The sequence below is a fragment of the Coffea arabica genome, chromosome 6e, assembly GCF_036785885.1.
Source record: "Coffea arabica cultivar ET-39 chromosome 6e, Coffea Arabica ET-39 HiFi, whole genome shotgun sequence".
Classification (NCBI taxonomy): domain Eukaryota; kingdom Viridiplantae; phylum Streptophyta; class Magnoliopsida; order Gentianales; family Rubiaceae; genus Coffea; species Coffea arabica.
This window is the reverse complement of record NC_092321.1, coordinates 48,065,823-48,083,858: the sequence shown is the minus strand read 5'-3', so window position 1 is coordinate 48,083,858 and position 18,036 is coordinate 48,065,823. Positions and strand designations below refer to the sequence as shown.

General features: G+C 39.1%; 2 long non-coding RNA genes across 4 annotated transcripts; both read left to right on the top strand.

The window, feature by feature from the left end:
- Positions 1–2,236: 2,236 nt before the first annotated feature.
- On the top strand, positions 2,237–5,777 carry LOC140009651 (uncharacterized). Of its 2 annotated transcripts, XR_011817121.1 has the most exons (3): positions 2,237–2,453; positions 4,243–4,323; positions 5,585–5,777. It is a non-coding gene; the product is annotated as an uncharacterized lncRNA (long non-coding RNA). The 2 variants fall into 2 exon arrangements; XR_011817122.1 differs by lacking the exon at positions 5,585–5,777 and having other exon boundaries at positions 4,243–4,621.
- A 2,921-nt stretch (positions 5,778–8,698) lies between these two features.
- Positions 8,699–12,239, top strand: LOC140009172 (uncharacterized). 2 transcript variants are annotated; one of them, XR_011816520.1, is made up of 3 exons: positions 8,699–8,915; positions 10,705–10,785; positions 12,047–12,239. It is a non-coding gene; the product is annotated as an uncharacterized lncRNA (long non-coding RNA). The 2 variants fall into 2 exon arrangements; XR_011816521.1 differs by lacking the exon at positions 12,047–12,239 and having other exon boundaries at positions 10,705–11,083.
- The last annotated feature ends 5,797 nt before the right edge of the window (positions 12,240–18,036 follow it).

Here is an 18,036-nt window from a genome sequence, read left to right as displayed (position 1 = left end):
TTGTCATCCAACTATCACAATCTTTTCCAAAATTTTCATTTTCCTGTAAGGAAAACAAATGACACGGAATGAGCAAAAGCCCAGTGAGCAACTATCACAATAGCAGTTAAGATCACATAAGCATAACTATTCAATTCAAGTATGCAATTCCGAAATAAAGCAAATCAATGAAAGGATACGGTCGGCTCTCAAGAGCCCATTTCCACGCTTGCAATCTTGATCCAACCTCATTGACCCTCCGTCAATTTTAAAAGAATAACCAACCGTAGACAACTCTTTACTCCCATTCCTTCCACCCAACATTCCCCAACCGGGCCCGCACTCCATTCAGTCATTTTGGTAATACTCGAGTTTACCAGAACCGAGAGTCTCATTACTACAAGGTTCCTCAGTACAGTCCCCGTGGCATGACAATTTTCACGACCAAGCCCTCGCCGGCTCGATCCAATTGACTACCAAACGGGGTTGAGCTCAGTAATACAGAAAGGTCGTTGGACAATCGTCCAAACGACACCAATTCAGTTTCCATGAAATGGAATTCACCAACCAATATATCAAGTTCAGTAATGCAGTAAAACGGTAGCCAATCAGTGATACTATCAAAAGGGGTGAGGGCGGTCAAGTACACCCTCACCTTAATCAATTCCAATATCCAAGTAAGCCTTCAAGGCATCACATATACATTTAGCAAAGCCACATAGTAACAATTAAGTGAGTAGTATACTCACCAAGCAAGAAAATGATGTTTCATGCACTGCGGTCCAAAGTGCGTCGTGAACCACCGTTTCCTCCTAGAACACATAAATAAGTGCCATAAGACTCGTGAACGAGTCGCAAAACAATGCTAACCATAACCCCAATAGGGTTTCATATGCATAAGTACGCATCATTGGTAACCAGAAATTACAAAATGGCCTTAGCTTAAGCCTTGATAGGAAAACCGTGTTTGACCTTAAAATGCGGTAATGGCGTCAAATTCACTACAGTTATCGGATGGGGGTGTAAGACCCACCGTTTCGAAGCTAAGAAACAGGGATACAACATTGTAGAAGGCCACTCAGTCCAAATCCTAGCACATCTAGGTCAAAAATGCAGAAAACCAAATCCAGAACCGAAATTGCAGGTTCCCAAATCGCACTATGCTGTAATGAACACAACTCAGTCTATGCAGGTCCAAATGCCGAAATTCCAAAGGCATATGTTAGCTAAGACATCCAGCTACATTTCATCAGAAGACACCAACTTCAAAATCCAAACCAATTCCAGTCAAAACAAACGATTACAAGCGCAGTTTTCACATTCTGAGTAAAGCAGAACAGCTACAGTAATTCCGACATAACTCACTCTACACTAATCCAAATGACCTGAAATTTTTCAGCCACTTCAAACTCATCAATACCTACAACGTTCATGTTTTGATCAAAGTCCAATTCGGCCTCTAACCCTATGATCTAAAACCGGACAGAATTAGGGAATTATGAACCCTAACTTTCCATTTTCCATCCAAATCCAAAATTGATTGCATTTATCAACAATTCACACCTACTAGAGTCATTTTAAACCATTACCATTCATCATACAAGGCCACAACATCCCACTCGTGTGAGGACTCGCAAAATTTACTTATTTAATCTCCTATTTTTAGCTTATTTAATTATTTATTTGGTCTTTTACTCCGAATATTATTTTCTAAGCTCTTGAGACCTAATTACATGAAAATATAGTTTCATTATATTTTTAAAATGACTTGTTTCAAAAATTAATTTTCGGAAGCTCGTTTAGTGAAAATAGTGAACACGTCTTTGGAAATCTTGATCGATTGAGAGTACAATAGGTTTGAAATATTGGAGACATGTACAATGGACCTAAATTAGGCATTTTAATGTTTAAATACTCAAGTGATAGTTATTAGTACTATCGTTATAAGAATTTCTCGGAAGTTTCGCGTTATCGCGCTTAAATTGGAGATACGCGTTTTCACACGCGCGATTTAAATTCAGGAACTTTAGACCCTTGTTTCGAGACAATTAAGAGTGAATAATGTTTATATTAACATGAGTGCATTAGAGGTTTAGTGCACTAGTGAACCAAACGCGCGAGAAAATCGAGCCTAAAAACGTGCCAAACGAGCCTTACAAGAGTTGACTTTGGAACAATTTTTCACCACACATTTAATCTTCTTTGAGAAGCCAACTTAGATCAAAATCACACTCTCTCTTCTCTCTCCTCACAGCCGGCCAAGCTCCTCTCTCTCTCTAACTCATTTGCAACAAAAATTCTGCACACTAATCTCAACCAAAACTACCCCAAATCACCTCCAAATCACACCAAACTTGGAGACCACTTAGCAAACCTCTTGGAGGTTGGATTTAGCTAACAAAAGGCTGCATCTTCACGGGTTCTTGGAGCTTCAAGAGGGCCGAAATTTCTGATCTTGCACACCCAAGGAATAGGTAATGATCAACCCTTGGATTCTTGTCTTTTGGAATTTATATAGCAAGATTAAGCTCATGCATGCACTTAGTTAGCTTGTTTATGGTGAAAATGAAATGAGTGGGCTCTTGGTATTCCCACACTTGGGTTGTTGTTGCTGATTTAAGGATTACTGTTGGATTTAATGGTAGTTTAGTGGTTATAATGATGAGTTTATGGAGTGTTATTGTTGGAAACTCAAAGTAGAGGTCTTGGCAAGAATTTCCGAAAATGCCCCTGTTTTGTTCGGCCATAAGAAGGCCCATTTTTGGTGATCTATTGGCATGAACCTGATGTATATATGTTATATTATGTGTGTAAAAATTTTCGTTGGAAAACATTAACGTTTGGTGGGTCAAATGAATTTTTCTCCTAGAAGTGGCAATCTGGAAATCTGTTCCGTATTGCACTGTCCAGCGTTGGCATTTTGGCTATAACTCTGTCCTCGGATGTCGAAATCATGTGCCGTCGGTGGCGTTTGAAACTAGACATTCCTAGCTTTAATTTGGTATAAAATTTACGTTCTGATTCCTTGTGAGCAAGCCGAACCAAATGTTTTAAGTTCGCTGTCCTGTTGCTCTGTTCGTCTGGAATGAAGTGTTCAGGCAGCAACTTGATGCCCGAATTTGAACCAGATGGGTGCCGAATTTGGGAATGACTTCTTCTGTGATGTTTTAGTACTATGAATGTATTTTCCAACGGCATAAGCCATGCTCAATTTCGAGCTATATTGACTGAGTTGTGACTGAAACAAGTGGACTGCTCTGTTTTGGAAAACCCTAATGTTGGGACTGGTTTGGAACCAAATCTTGGAATGAACTTGTTAGTTGATGTTTTTGATATTAAACACTTACCAAAGATATTATGGGTGTATCTTAGACCCTTATTTCACAAATGAACCATGGTTGGATAACTTTCTTGGTTAGACGATTGGAAATTTGGAAAATGAAAGTCAAAGGCAGATTGCCTTATAATTTTCCTGAACTTTGGTTGACTAATTAACTATCTTACCGAAAGTATTTTTCCCTGAAATTTGATAGAGTGGTACCTTTCATATGGGAGTAAAATACTGCCAATTTTGGTACCAATCCAAGTTCGTTTCGATACCGAATTAAATTTCTAGTGTTGGAGGTTCAAAACTGGAAATTCTTCTTCAGTCTTGAATCTTCCTCAACTTGGGGCTACTATATCTTGGTGCTCGAAACTCCATTTCTCAATCCGCTTGTATTGTTATACTCTTGGATTGTAACACTATTTGATTTCCAAATTTCAAAGGTTAGTTCAAAACAAGTGAATTTTACTGAATTTCCAAAATTGGCCAAAAACCAACCTTGAAACTGTCTTAGTATTCTACAGCTGTAACTTTGATCCAACTTTTGAATACCTTCCATTTGGAATCATGGGAAAGTGTCTTCTAGAAACTTGTAGTACTCGGAATGTAGTTTCCAATGGTATCAAGCTTTCCAATTTTGGACCTACGTAGTGCAAGATACGATTTTTCTAGAATTGACACCCAAAGCTAAAATTTGACAATTTCTTAGAAATGAGATTTTGGAAACTTGCCTTCTTTTCTCGATACCGATTGAACATTTTTAACTCGATTTCATGAAAAATGTTAGTCTCTTTCTTTAGACTTTAAAACTTTACTCTTGAGCCTCGATTATTAATAATTAAGGCCCAATTCATGAATTCCCTTTAGATTGTACAACCTTCTTTGATAAGTAGGAGTTCTAAGTGATAGTGTATAATAGTTAATGGTTGTTTACTCAGGCACTCGAGGGAATCTCCAAGGGGAACTCGGAGCGGACACCTAAAACGCTTGTTTGAAAACTACTCGCTTGTTTTGACTAGGTGAGTGTTCCATATAGGAATACGTAATTGAATAAGTCTAGGACACGCTTATTTCATGATTATTAAGTGCTATGTGTTAAGTATTTACCATACTCATGCCTATTTAAGGAATGTATACTTGCATTGTATATCTACACGAATTGGTTAAATCATTAACCATATCAAATGACCATATGAACTCGATACATGCTTAACTTGCTAGATTGTTTACTTAGTCTACTTGGTTTTGAAAAATGGAGTCGAGTGTGTACTTTATCGCACTCGTTCTCTTTTGAGATGAATAATTCATGCTTGAAAATACTCGAATAACATGACTTGGTATGCTAAGGTTGCATACGTCGTTGGAGTGAATCTCCTCGACTCTCACGTGGTAAAAATGGGATAACGGCCAATGATGGCCTATGCATATGACCAATGCTTGTCAATTAACCGTCAACCGTGAACAGTTAACCGTTAACCGTGAACCGTTTACCAACCCACATGACTACCTGATTACCTGACTATTTGCTCATATGATTTCTAATCTATATGATTATTCGATATCCGTGAATTATATGCTCCCATGAAATCAACTTGTATTGCTTACGTGCTTACGTGCTAAGTATCCACTTGATCACTTGATTATCATGAATCACATGTTATATGAAGTTGTCCATCATTGTTAGGCGAGTGTGTACTTTATCTCACTCGACCTACTCAAATGATGAATTTTACCTTTTGTCGAATTACTTGATTACTTGTGCATGTTGTAAGCTCTAAGCTGAACTTGGGCCCTGCCTCGGTTACTGACCTACTCGAGCCAGGACTGGGCTCGGTCGGGTAGGTTGGAACCCTGGACAACCGTTTCGGTATACTCGAGTATTACCACTGGAGGGATAAGGTGATGGCCAGTCAAACCGAGGGGATCCGGAAGTCATAAGGTGCAGATGACCGACAGAGTTCCACTGGAACACCGTATCCTACAGTATATGTTTACCTTGTATCATAATAATTGTTTCGTGCTAAAATGCCAACATGAAATCCTGAGCTATGCCTGTAATAAGCTCCAATCACTCGTGAACTATACATGCCAATGTCTCATACCATGATAAATGTCTCAAATTACCGTACAAAGATTATCACCTCATGATAACATGCCATTGTGTAACCTTGAACCATGCATATGATATGCCCAACTTACTTGATTTATTTGAACCGTTAGAGTGTCTTGGAACCTCACTGGGCTGTGTAGCTCATTCCACGTTGTGGTTTTCTTTTACAGGGTTCGAGACCAAGGGTACTCGTGAGTAGTACTAGAATGTTTTCTTTTGAAGACTTTAAGTTATATTATAACGGATGGCTATTGTACCATTTTCCGTTGGGTTGTATTTAAGCTTGAAAGCTACTTAGTTGTAAGTGTGAGATATTTGAAGTACCTTAATTGTGTATTGAAGTTAATTAAAGTATTTCGAGCTCTTGAATGATGGATTGTAGTGAGTCCTGGCGAGAGCTGGGCAGGCGTCCCGCGGATACCCTTTGGTTCGCCTTTGGGAGAAGTGGGGGCGTCACAGTTGGTATCAGAGCTTAGGCTTCAGATCTTTGTAGTGTATCCTAGGCTTAAATGTTTAGGATGCCGGACTGTGGGACTGGTTTGAAAGTTAAAAGATTGCTTGTAGCAATGAAATTTAGAGCCAATTCACGTGGTCTCTACAAAGGAGCAAGATAGGACCAAGTGGTGTTATGGTCCTTACTATGTGATTGAGTAAAGGCTTAAGTGCCCTTCTAGAAATGTAAGCTGTGAATCATGAATATTGTAGGTTGTAAAACCTTTATCTTGATAATTGGAGGGAATTTGATATGTATGTTGGGTAGGAATCTCGAATGTGGTGATTTACTCTTGGGACCGGCCAGCTCGAGTTGTGAATTACCTTATTTCGGATTCTTGTACCCGAGTACTTGAGAGTTGAGGGCAACCATAAGGACTTTATATCTCCATTTTTGGGGAATAAGAATGAATCGATATTTCATGTGAATGGTTACAGGAAACCAATAATTGTTTGGTTAAGATGGTACAATAATTAAGAGTGGAAGATGGAAAATATTGTAACTCAAAAGATCCTTGTGTTGGGATTGAAATCGAGCATGTTAGGGAATGAGAATCGTCTAGTTCCAATAATCTAGTGAATCCCTACTTGTGATCTTTTATAGTGAGACGATGGGAGTAGAACTTAGAGTCTGCGCCTTGAAGATGAATGTACTTGTGATGATCACTTGTTTATTTTGCTATTGACTTTGACTTGGCATGAACTTTACTTGGCCATAATTTGTGTTATGATTTAATGAACTCTAGTTTGTGTTTACTTGCATGGTGATAATGTTATTTGTGTAAGTGACTTCATCCTTTTTAAATGTTGCTACTGGTATATGAGTATAGTTCAATTTTAACTAAGTGTGAGGGTTATGCATGTGCGTATAGATTAGTTGTGAACATGGAAACTAGAGGACAACGAAAGGGACGTCAACCTAGACAACCCCGAAATGAAAGAGTAGCTAATGGGTCCGATATTGATCAAAACGTTGAGCTAAGTGCTGGGAGAGGAAATGACCAAATGGGACAAGTTTTAACTCGCATGACGGATATCCTGGAGCTCTTGGTAGCTCAACAAGGTCAAGGTGTTGGACAAGGAAACCAACGTGGAAATCAAGAGATAGGGGAGGATCGAGCTTTAGAGCGGTTTCAAAAATTTTCCCCGCCCAAGTTTGCTGGAGGACCTGATCCAGAGGTGGCTGAGAATTGGTTAGAGAATATAAGAAATATATTCGATGCCTTGGATTACACAGAGGAGAGACAAGTCACCTTTGCTGTATTTCAACTTGAAGGAGCAGCCCGAGCCTGGTGGAATGTTATAAGAAACAAGTGGGAAAGAGATCAAACCCTAAGGACTTGGATAAACTTTGTACGTGAATTTAATGAGAAATTTCTTCCTCCACTTGTCCAAGAAAAGAGAGAAGATGATTTTATAAAACTTCGTCAAGGAACTTTGAGCGTAGCTGAGTATGAAACACGCTTTACAAAGTTATCTACATATGCCCCAGAATTGGTGGCTACTGAACGGAAGAGAATAAGAAGGTTTATCCAAGGATTAGATTTGGAAATCCAAGATGCCCTTGCTGCAGCACAGGTTGAAACATTTAGTGACGCTCTCGAAAAAGCGCAAAGGGTAGAAAGCACAAAATCTCAACTGAGAGCTCTTCAAGCAAGGAAAAGAGATGCATCTGATAGTACACTAGGAGGAAATGGACCACCACCCAAAGTTAGAAAAGAAGTGGATGGAGTAGGACTGTTATTTCCTGCACCACTCATGATAAAGGAACCAAAAGGAACTATGTCGCGAGGGACTTCAGTAGAACAGACACGATCAAAGAAAACCTCGCAAGCCAGTCAGGTCACAACACCTCGTCCGACTTGTGGATATTGTGGAAGGACGAATCACATTGAAGAAAACTGTTGGCTAAAGGGACGAAAGTGTATGGGGTGTGGGAGTACCAACCATAAAGTTCATGACTGTCCAAGGAGGTATCCACGAGAAACTACTGCTCCACAAGGAAATGGAACTGTCCCTCGACAAGTCAATGGAAGGAGAAACCGACCAATAGCATCTGAAAGAACGCATAACATGAACACACCACATGGTTCAGAGTTGTCTGAAATTACAGAAGGTATGAATTTCGAGGACGAAATTCTTTTAAGGAGGGGAGGTTGTGAGGACTCGCAAAATTTACTTATTTAATCTCCTATTTTTAGCTTATTTAATTATTTATTTGGTCTTTTACTCCGAATATTATTTTCTAAGCTCTTGAGACCTAATTACATGAAAATATAGTTTCATTATATTTTTAAAATGACTTGTTTCAAAAATTAATTTTCGGAAGCTCGTTTAGTGAAAATAGTGAACACGTCTTTGGAAATCTTGATCGATTGAGAGTACAATAGGTTTGAAATATTGGAGACATGTACAATGGACCTAAATTAGGCATTTTAATGTTTAAATACTCAAGTGATAGTTATTAGTACTATCGTTATAAGAATTTCTCGGAAGTTTCGCGTTATCGCGCTTAAATTGGAGATACGCGTTTTCACACGCGCGATTTAAATTCAGGAACTTTAGACCCTTGTTTCGAGACAATTAAGAGTGAATAATGTTTATATTAACATGAGTGCATTAGAGGTTTAGTGCACTAGTGAACCAAACGCGCGAGAAAATCGAGCCTAAAAACGTGCCAAACGAGCCTTACAAGAGTTGACTTTGGAACAATTTTTCACCACACATTTAATCTTCTTTGAGAAGCCAACTTAGATCAAAATCACACTCTCTCTTCTCTCTCCTCACAGCCGGCCAAGCTCCTCTCTCTCTCTAACTCATTTGCAACAAAAATTCTGCACACTAATCTCAACCAAAACTACCCCAAATCACCTCCAAATCACACCAAACTTGGAGACCACTTAGCAAACCTCTTGGAGGTTGGATTTAGCTAACAAAAGGCTGCATCTTCACGGGTTCTTGGAGCTTCAAGAGGGCCGAAATTTCTGATCTTGCACACCCAAGGAATAGGTAATGATCAACCCTTGGATTCTTGTCTTTTGGAATTTATATAGCAAGATTAAGCTCATGCATGCACTTAGTTAGCTTGTTTATGGTGAAAATGAAATGAGTGGGCTCTTGGTATTCCCACACTTGGGTTGTTGTTGCTGATTTAAGGATTACTGTTGGATTTAATGGTAGTTTAGTGGTTATAATGATGAGTTTATGGAGTGTTATTGTTGGAAACTCAAAGTAGAGGTCTTGGCAAGAATTTCCGAAAATGCCCCTGTTTTGTTCGGCCATAAGAAGGCCCATTTTTGGTGATCTATTGGCATGAACCTGATGTATATATGTTATATTATGTGTGTAAAAATTTTCGTTGGAAAACATTAACGTTTGGTGGGTCAAATGAATTTTTCTCCTAGAAGTGGCAATCTGGAAATCTGTTCCGTATTGCACTGTCCAGCGTTGGCATTTTGGCTATAACTCTGTCCTCGGATGTCGAAATCATGTGCCGTCGGTGGCGTTTGAAACTAGACATTCCTAGCTTTAATTTGGTATAAAATTTACGTTCTGATTCCTTGTGAGCAAGCCGAACCAAATGTTTTAAGTTCGCTGTCCTGTTGCTCTGTTCGTCTGGAATGAAGTGTTCAGGCAGCAACTTGATGCCCGAATTTGAACCAGATGGGTGCCGAATTTGGGAATGACTTCTTCTGTGATGTTTTAGTACTATGAATGTATTTTCCAACGGCATAAGCCATGCTCAATTTCGAGCTATATTGACTGAGTTGTGACTGAAACAAGTGGACTGCTCTGTTTTGGAAAACCCTAATGTTGGGACTGGTTTGGAACCAAATCTTGGAATGAACTTGTTAGTTGATGTTTTTGATATTAAACACTTACCAAAGATATTATGGGTGTATCTTAGACCCTTATTTCACAAATGAACCATGGTTGGATAACTTTCTTGGTTAGACGATTGGAAATTTGGAAAATGAAAGTCAAAGGCAGATTGCCTTATAATTTTCCTGAACTTTGGTTGACTAATTAACTATCTTACCGAAAGTATTTTTCCCTGAAATTTGATAGAGTGGTACCTTTCATATGGGAGTAAAATACTGCCAATTTTGGTACCAATCCAAGTTCGTTTCGATACCGAATTAAATTTCTAGTGTTGGAGGTTCAAAACTGGAAATTCTTCTTCAGTCTTGAATCTTCCTCAACTTGGGGCTACTATATCTTGGTGCTCGAAACTCCATTTCTCAATCCGCTTGTATTGTTATACTCTTGGATTGTAACACTATTTGATTTCCAAATTTCAAAGGTTAGTTCAAAACAAGTGAATTTTACTGAATTTCCAAAATTGGCCAAAAACCAACCTTGAAACTGTCTTAGTATTCTACAGCTGTAACTTTGATCCAACTTTTGAATACCTTCCATTTGGAATCATGGGAAAGTGTCTTCTAGAAACTTGTAGTACTCGGAATGTAGTTTCCAATGGTATCAAGCTTTCCAATTTTGGACCTACGTAGTGCAAGATACGATTTTTCTAGAATTGACACCCAAAGCTAAAATTTGACAATTTCTTAGAAATGAGATTTTGGAAACTTGCCTTCTTTTCTCGATACCGATTGAACATTTTTAACTCGATTTCATGAAAAATGTTAGTCTCTTTCTTTAGACTTTAAAACTTTACTCTTGAGCCTCGATTATTAATAATTAAGGCCCAATTCATGAATTCCCTTTAGATTGTACAACCTTCTTTGATAAGTAGGAGTTCTAAGTGATAGTGTATAATAGTTAATGGTTGTTTACTCAGGCACTCGAGGGAATCTCCAAGGGGAACTCGGAGCGGACACCTAAAACGCTTGTTTGAAAACTACTCGCTTGTTTTGACTAGGTGAGTGTTCCATATAGGAATACGTAATTGAATAAGTCTAGGACACGCTTATTTCATGATTATTAAGTGCTATGTGTTAAGTATTTACCATACTCATGCCTATTTAAGGAATGTATACTTGCATTGTATATCTACACGAATTGGTTAAATCATTAACCATATCAAATGACCATATGAACTCGATACATGCTTAACTTGCTAGATTGTTTACTTAGTCTACTTGGTTTTGAAAAATGGAGTCGAGTGTGTACTTTATCGCACTCGTTCTCTTTTGAGATGAATAATTCATGCTTGAAAATACTCGAATAACATGACTTGGTATGCTAAGGTTGCATACGTCGTTGGAGTGAATCTCCTCGACTCTCACGTGGTAAAAATGGGATAACGGCCAATGATGGCCTATGCATATGACCAATGCTTGTCAATTAACCGTCAACCGTGAACAGTTAACCGTTAACCGTGAACCGTTTACCAACCCACATGACTACCTGATTACCTGACTATTTGCTCATATGATTTCTAATCTATATGATTATTCGATATCCGTGAATTATATGCTCCCATGAAATCAACTTGTATTGCTTACGTGCTTACGTGCTAAGTATCCACTTGATCACTTGATTATCATGAATCACATGTTATATGAAGTTGTCCATCATTGTTAGGCGAGTGTGTACTTTATCTCACTCGACCTACTCAAATGATGAATTTTACCTTTTGTCGAATTACTTGATTACTTGTGCATGTTGTAAGCTCTAAGCTGAACTTGGGCCCTGCCTCGGTTACTGACCTACTCGAGCCAGGACTGGGCTCGGTCGGGTAGGTTGGAACCCTGGACAACCGTTTCGGTATACTCGAGTATTACCACTGGAGGGATAAGGTGATGGCCAGTCAAACCGAGGGGATCCGGAAGTCATAAGGTGCAGATGACCGACAGAGTTCCACTGGAACACCGTATCCTACATTATATGTTTACCTTGTATCATAATAATTGTTTCGTGCTAAAATGCCAACATGAAATCCTGAGCTATGCCTGTAATAAGCTCCAATCACTCGTGAACTATACATGCCAATGTCTCATACCATGATAAATGTCTCAAATTACCGTACAAAGATTATCACCTCATGATAACATGCCATTGTGTAACCTTGAACCATGCATATGATATGCCCAACTTACTTGATTTATTTGAACCGTTAGAGTGTCTTGGAACCTCACTGGGCTGTGTAGCTCATTCCACGTTGTGGTTTTCTTTTACAGGGTTCGAGACCAAGGGTACTCGTGAGTAGTACTAGAATGTTTTCTTTTGAAGACTTTAAGTTATATTATAACGGATGGCTATTGTACCATTTTCCGTTGGGTTGTATTTAAGCTTGAAAGCTACTTAGTTGTAAGTGTGAGATATTTGAAGTACCTTAATTGTGTATTGAAGTTAATTAAAGTATTTCGAGCTCTTGAATGATGGATTGTAGTGAGTCCTGGCGAGAGCTGGGCAGGCGTCCCGCGGATACCCTTTGGTTCGCCTTTGGGAGAAGTGGGGGCGTCACACTGGGTCTCTTGTTTTGTCGAGTGGAGTGTTATCTCCTCAACTAATCGGTATGCTCGAGTATTACCACATGTGTTTATCTTGGCGTTTGGACCCGGTAAAGGGATTGAATGGTGGATGGAGATTTGCATTAAGTGGGGCACTACTGGACTGATTACTTTACTTGAAAGTTGACGGAGTGTCAACTACACCTTGATCAAGCTATAGATGAGCTATTTTGCAATAGCGGCTGTATCCTTTTACTTGACATGTTAAATATCCAGTGATTGGCTTTACGAAGCGTTATTGCTCATTTTCTTGACTTCATATGCTCACTATTTTGATATTTATGATTTTAAATCATGGTCAAATTGCTATTTGGGTCTGCATGGTGTTTTCGAACTTCACTGAGTTTTAACTCACTCTATTAGATTTATTTTCCTTACATGGGGTACTGTGACGCCCCCACTTCTCCCCAAGACGAACCAAAGGGTATCCGCGGAACGCCTGCCCAGCTCTCGCCAGGACTCACTACAATCCACAATTCAAAAGCTCAAAATACTGCGAATAACTTCAATATATATTCAAAGTACCCCAAAGTATTGTATGCTTACAATTAGTTAGCTTTCAAGTTTGATACACTCCAAAAGAAGATGTACTACAACCATCCGTTATAATACAACTTAAGGTCTTCAAAAGAAAATAATCTTGTACTATTCACGAGCACCCTTGGTCTCGAACCCTGTTAAGGAAAACAAAAACGTGGAATGAGTTACACAGCCCAGTAAGGTTCCAAGGCACTCTAGCAGTTCTAATAAATCAAGGAATTTGAGCATATCACATGTATGGTTCCAGGTTACATATTTGGCACATTAACATGAGATAGTTATCATTGTACGAGTAATTTGAGCATAACTCAAGCATGGTTCAAGGTTGCATCTTGGCACATTAGCATGATACAGTTATCAGTGTGCAAAAATAAACACACATTGAAGGATATGGTGTTCCAATGGAACCATTTCAGTCAACTTCACCTTATAGCTCCAGTGATCCCCTCGGTTGTCTGGCCATCACCTTATCCCTCCAGTGGTAATACTCAAGTATACCGAAACGGTGTCCCAGGGTTCCAACCTACCCAATCGAGCCCAGTCCTGGCTCGAGTAGGTCAGTAACCAAGGACAGGGCCCAGTTCAGCTTAGAACTTACAACATGCACAAGTAATCAAGTAAAACGGTAAACGGTAAATGGTAAATCATCTCGGTTAACGGTAAAAATCTGTCATTTTAGTAGGTCGAGTGAGATAAAGTACACACTCACCTTAAAATAGTGGACAATTTCATATGAGCAATTATCAGTAACATTTAACACTTAAACACGTAAACAATATGCAGTAATTTCATATGGACATGTAATTTACGGTAATCAAGTAAACAGGTAATCAAGTAGTTTGGTAAACGGTAAGTAACTACGGTTAACGGTTAACGGTAAGTAATTACGGTTAGTTGGCAGATATTTGCCATTTTAATAGGCCGCCATTGGCCATTTCCCACTTTTACCACTTAAGAGTCGAGGAGATTCACTCCAGCCGACTTATGCAGCCATAGCATAATTAATCATTTAAACACTTCACGTAAATATGCAATTCAAGTATTTCATGTCGAGTAATTCAAGTATACCTTACTTAAATATGCATGAGTGTGGTAAATACATAACATGTAGCACTTAACACTTAATGATCATGGAATAAGCATGTTATGGACTTATTCAAATTACGTACTCCTATATGGAACACTCACCTAGTCAAAACAAGTGAGTAAGTGCTCAAACAAGTGTTTAGGCGTCCGCTTCGAGTTCCTCTTGAAGGTCCCCTTGAGCGCCTGAGCAAACAATAATCAACTTCACTCACAATCATGCATTTACCAAGAAGAGATGTACACTCATCTAGACTAAATCAAAATCCTAAAAGAGACATTCAATTCCCTTAACTTGAGGTTCATGTGTGAGGCCCCAGTCCGTTCTATGTTAATATATTCATTAGTTGGGCGGTAACGTTTGGTTTCGGGAGTATTTCGAAAACCCTAAGTAGGGATTTAAGATTTAAACCCTAGTTATGTATTGGTTACAAGTTCGAGGGGTGATTAAAGTTAGTAAGGTTAATGTGTGTCTTAGTGTGGGTAAGAATAGGATTTAATCCATTTGGTATAGATTAATTAAGTTTAAGAAGGTTAGAAACCCTAAGTGAGCAAAATCCCTAATGTTATGATTTATTAGAAGTTTTAAGTGGGTTTAAACCTAATTTTGCCCTTGACAAAAAGGTTATTGTTTAATTACTTTTATGTGGGATAAGTTGTGGGTGATCATCTACAAAGCTTGAATCAAAGGTAAGAAAGTCTATTTGAAGACTTAAGTTGATTATTGTTTGATGAACTAGTGGTTATTTTGGCATAGGACCCTAGTTGTGCTTGATTGTGGTACCTCTTATGCCTATCACATGTTTTTATGGAGTACTTTGGTTAATTTTAGTGTTATTTGGTTGCTGAAAATTCGGCCAAGAAGAGGAAAGAATTTGGGTTTCTTGCTAATGCTTTCCTTACTTGTTTTAGTTGAGAAATGGACTTGTAGTGGTTATGTTTGATGAATTGCCTCACTTGATTTGGTTGGTTACTTGCAAAAAGCTGATTTGGGTTAAGAAACCCTAAACTCCATTAGGCTAATTTAGCTTAGCTTATGGTTAGTGAGATAGAGTTTGGTTAGTGAGAGGTTGGATTAAGTTCATTGGTGCAAATGAAATTTGGTTAGGGATTGTGGTTGATGATTGTTAAATTTGGTATTGACTTGGGAGGGGAATTTCGGACCATTTGTAGGCCATTTAGATGTTAGTATATGTGTGTTTATTTGGTACAAAATTGGTTGAAAAACTTGCATAAGAACCATGAAAACGAACCATATGTTTGCGACATTTGAAACCGGCAAAATGGGTAAACAGGGCAACCCAGAACCTGAACTTGAGCTCCATTTTCCTTAATGTTCCGTGCTGATTCAGAAGTTTCGTAAAACATGAAAGTCGTAGCCCCTTGAGTCCTGAGTATGCCTACAAAATTTCAGGTCAATCGGATTAGCGTAGCCTGAGTTATCGACGAAATGCTCAAGCCTGTTTTGACCCTCTGGTTCTACGCGTTTTCTGATTTTGTTTCTGCCCATGACTTTTCGATTTTTATAGAGTTCGATCTGGGTGCCGACTCCTTCATAAGAAGTTTAGATCTTGATCTCAGCTTCGAAACGGTATAAAGTACGTCGAAAACCGAGTTCCGTAGCTCCGGTTATGATCAAAACAATATCGCTCGTCAGAACTGCCTTGTATTTGGACAGTTCTGACGGGTACTTTGGCACTCGCATTTTGTTTTGTTCTGAATAGATTCAGGTCTTGGCCAAAACATGAAAGTTTTAGCCTTATGTCTCAGCTTTCTAATGCCTTTGGAATTTCTTAATTTCGATTTCTGAGCCGTGAGTTACGGCCTTGCAAACAGGGCCTGTTTGGTAACTCGCAATGAAACAGCTGGAACTGTTTCACGCAATTTTCACCTATACCCATTGAGATCTGGGTTGCGATGTCTTCATGAACATTGTAGCCCTTCCTCTTAGCTTCGTAACGGTACCTCATGTACCTTGATCCGACACTCCTAGCCTAATTTTGACCAAAACGGTTTGAGATGGCCGATTTGGCCATTTCCGTTTGCCGTTCTGCGCGGACGTGTGCGGCCGTTTTGCCGTTTCCGCACTTGCGCGTGCCAATTTTTCCGTTTGGCTTATTTCAAGTACGTTAGTTGCCGTTTGTGATATATTGTGACATAATCTTCGATTTCAGACAGTGGTGAGCTAGGCGGTGCCGGTGGGGCCCACTACTAGCCAACACACAAAGTGAATTCCGCCTTTATACTACTTTTGGTATTTTGAGTAAGTATTCAGGCCGCTCTTATGTGTTAGTTGTTTATGTGTTTCGTTATGTGTAAAAAGGGTACCTAGGCGAGGGTGTACTTTATCGCACTCGATCTAGACCCTAATTTACGCACCAATTTGTACATGACATATGTATGTGAGAAATTTTGGAACAAAAACCCTTGAGCTTGTGGCTCGGGGTGACTTTTGAATACTTTTGTGAATTTTTGTGAGTTTGCGGTTGAACTCAATACCTAGATGGACTATTCGAGCCGGTTAGGGCTTGGTCGAAGTCAGTCCAACTTGGTTTGAGGTCACCAAGTTTGTGACCCGAGCTTATGATTAAAGCTCAAGTTTGTGATTTCGTTCGCCTGGGCAAGTTTGTGAGGTGACTGGCCAGTGAGGGTGATAAGGTGTCGGTGGGTGTACAAGTGAAGTTCTACGGACCTTATTTATGGTCGACGGAGTGTCGACAGGAGATCAAGCATGGCAAATGAATTGGCTTTGGAGCCACCCGTATCCTTATTATGTGATGTTACTTTTCTGCTTTTGCTTTACTCTTACTGTGTAAATGTTGCTACGTGAAATTTACGCTTTTGCCCCTGTTTACTTACTAAGCTTTTAGCTTACCCCATTCAGTTTGTTTTCCTTAGCAGGGGCCGACGCGGGTACGTTTGGGGCTCATACACTAGTTTAGCAGATTGGCTTGTAATAGTTGAACTTTTAGGATGTTTGTTTTTATTCTGGTGGTTTGTATTAGGACCCTTCTTAGGGTCTCCCTTTTGGTTTTGGTTGTAAGTATACGGATGTAATAGTAAGAGCAGGTACTTTTGGAGAATGTAATTATAACTCTTTTGGGATTGTATATAGTATGTATAGTACTCTTTTGGATTTTCTGGCTTTTATTGCTTTAACTTTTGAGTCCTGGCGCGAACTAGGCAGGCGGCCCGCCGATACCCTTGGGTTCGCCCTTGGGAGAAGTGGGGTCGTCACAGTTGGTATCAGAGCGCCTAGGTTAGAGGACTTGGGAAATTGTGGGACATACGCGACAGGCATTAGGCATATTGGATTCTTTTAAGTTGAATGATATCTTTTAAGTTGAAATGCCGGTTGACTGACGACTTAATGTTTTGTAGGTATGGACCCAAAGGGCCAGCAAGAGTCTATGCGATGGGTCAACCTGAGATGAAAAATCCTTCGGTGGACTTTGAAGGTACGCTTTGACCAACGAATTAATTTCGAGGACGAAATTGTCCTAAGTGGGGGAGATTGTGAGGCCCCAGTCCGTTCTATGTTAATATATTCATTAGTTGGGCGGTAACGTTTGGTTTCGGGAGTATTTCGAACACCCTAAGTAGGGATTTAAGATTTAAACCCTAGTTATGTATTGGTTACAAGTTCGAGTGGTGATTAAAGTTAGTAAGGTTAATGTGTGTCTTAGTGTGGGTAAGAATAGGATTTAATCCATTTGGTATAGATTAATTAAGTTTAAGAAGGTTAGAAACCCTAAGTGAGCAAAATCCCTAATGTTATGATTTATTAGAAGTTTTAAGTGGGTTTAAACCTAATTTTGCCCTTGACAAAAAGGTTATTGTTTAATTACTTTTATGTGGGATAAAGCATGCTTAAGTGTAAGTGATTAAGATGAGAAAGTGATTAGTGAGGTAATTAAGTGTGATTACATGTTTTAAAAGAGATTAAGTTATGACTTATGGAGTAAATTGAAAGGTTATCAAATGTGTGAGGGAAATTGTATAAGAAAGAGAAAGTTAAAGTGCAAGGGTTTAAA